The 2,154-nt window shown below is 39.5% G+C and overlaps 1 non-coding gene across 1 annotated transcript; it reads left to right on the top strand.

Moving 5' to 3' along the window:
- The first annotated feature begins 1,585 nt into the window (after nucleotides 1-1,585).
- Nucleotides 1,586-1,692, top strand: LOC121148467. Its single transcript, XR_005882559.1, has one exon. It is a non-coding gene; the product is annotated as a U6 spliceosomal RNA (small nuclear RNA).
- Nucleotides 1,693-2,154: the final 462 nt, after the last annotated feature.

The raw sequence follows: 2,154 nt of genomic DNA on the forward strand, positions 1-2,154 counted from the left end.
GGAGAAATATTTTGAATGCAGTGAGTGTGGGAAAGGCTTTTCTTGTAAGTCAAATCTCATTGCACATCAGAGGATCCATACAGGGGAGAAACCTTATGAATGCAGTGAGTGTGGAAAAGTTTTTTCTCATAGGTCAAACATCATAGCACATCAGAAAATGCACACAGGAGAAAAACCTTATGAATGCAGTGAGTGTGGAAAAGGCTTTTCTCATAAGTCAAACCTCATTAGACATCAGAGGAGCCACACAGCGGAGAAACCTTTTGAATGCAGTGAGTGTGGAAAAGGCTTTTCTTGTAAGTCAAATCTCATTGCACATCAGAGGATCCACACAGCGGAGAAACCTTTTGAATGCAGTGAGTGTGGAAAAGGCTTTTCTCGTAAATCAAACCTCATTAGACATCAGAGGATCCACACAGCGGAGAAACCTTTTGAATGCAGTGAGTGTGGAAAAGGCTTTTCTTGTAAGTCAAACCTCATTGCACATCAGAGGATCCATACAGGGGAGAAACCTTATGAATGCAGTGAGTGTGGAAAAGGCTTTTCTTGTAAGTCAAACCTCATTGCACATCAGAGGATCCATACAGGGGAGAAACCTTATGAATGCAGTGAGTGTGGAAAAGTTTTTTCTCATAGGTCAAACATCATAGCACATCAGAAAATGCACACAGGAGAAAAACCTTTTGAATGCAGTGAGTGTGGAAAAGGCTTTTCTCGTAAGTCAAACCTCATTAGACATCAGAGGATCCATACAGGGTAGAAACCTTATGAATGTAGGGAGTGTGGAAAAGGCTTTTCTCGTAAGTCAAACCTCATTAGACATCAGAGGATCCACACAGTGGAGAAAGCTTTTGAATGCAGTGAGTGTGGAAAAACTTCTACTCAGAAGTCACACCTAATCATGCATCAGAGAATGCACACAGGGGAAAAAACAAATGAAACTAGTGATCGTGGAAAAGCTTTTCTTGTAAGTTATACCTCATTGCACAACAGAGAGTCCACACTGGGGAAATCCGTATGAATGTAGTGAGTGTGGAAACCTGTCGTATTTTGTTCAACATCAGAATTCACATGGGAAAAGCATGAATGTATTACACATGTGTTAAAATTTATACACACATTTTGAGTGCAGTGGAAAGCATCCATGCTTCAATAATTAGCATATCCACAGAAATTAGTAACATATCACTGCATTGACTGAAAAATCATTTTTCTGAAGTGAATTGTTAGCAGATTCACACACAGCAGATCTACGAAAGCATCTAAACAGACTAGCTAACATAAACCTGTTATACTCTGTCAGAGCTTACAAAGTGAATGAAATGACCATTAGTAAGAGTACAAATATAAAACATTGTAAAATGGCCATGGATGTGGAAACATATTTTGAAAGTCTCAGCAAGTGTTAAACAGTAAACATGAGGAGTGTCATTTCAGAAGAAAGTTGTTGCTATAACAATTAAGACGCAATTTATATGTGATGTCCCTTTGTTGTGCGGTGGGGAATGTGGATGAATTCTGCTTTACATTTAATGTTAATAATAAATGTTCAGTTGGTAACACTTGTTTGAAAAACTGTCTTTTTGTGCTCACTTCAACAGCATGTGCATGAAAATTGGAATGATACAGAGATGATTAGCATGGCCCCTGTGCAAGGATGACATGCAGATTGGTGAAGTGTTACATATTTAATAGAAAATAATCCATCTTTGTCATTTACATATTTATTTAATAGAGCTATGTTAGAATCACAAAATTCCACTCCATGTTACAGAATTATGTTGAAATCACAGATACCAACTGATGCATGTGGCAATTGTAATGATAAAGATGTAGATTTGAAGGATGAATCTTGTCCAGAGGGAAGATTCTGTTGTGATATCTGGCCAAATGTGGATCCTCTTTGGCCACTGTCTCTCCCTGAAGAATCACTGTGTGTGATCACCCCTGGATCTCTGCCTGCTTATCCCATGCAGGACGCCATAGGCACATGGCACATGTTGTTTCCAAGGCAAAGCCCTGGCAGTGGTCTCAGCTAAGAGAGACTCCATCTTGGCCTGTTCACCGGGCATACATCCAGAGTAGTAGGCTATATCCCAATCTCTCTGACCCTGAGAAGCTGTGCTAGAATTTTTCTGATAAACAACTCTAACA

This window comes from Ochotona curzoniae, unplaced genomic scaffold, assembly GCF_017591425.1.
Source record: "Ochotona curzoniae isolate NIBS_2020 unplaced genomic scaffold, NIBS_Ocur_1.0 contig_1501, whole genome shotgun sequence".
Classification (NCBI taxonomy): domain Eukaryota; kingdom Metazoa; phylum Chordata; class Mammalia; order Lagomorpha; family Ochotonidae; genus Ochotona; species Ochotona curzoniae.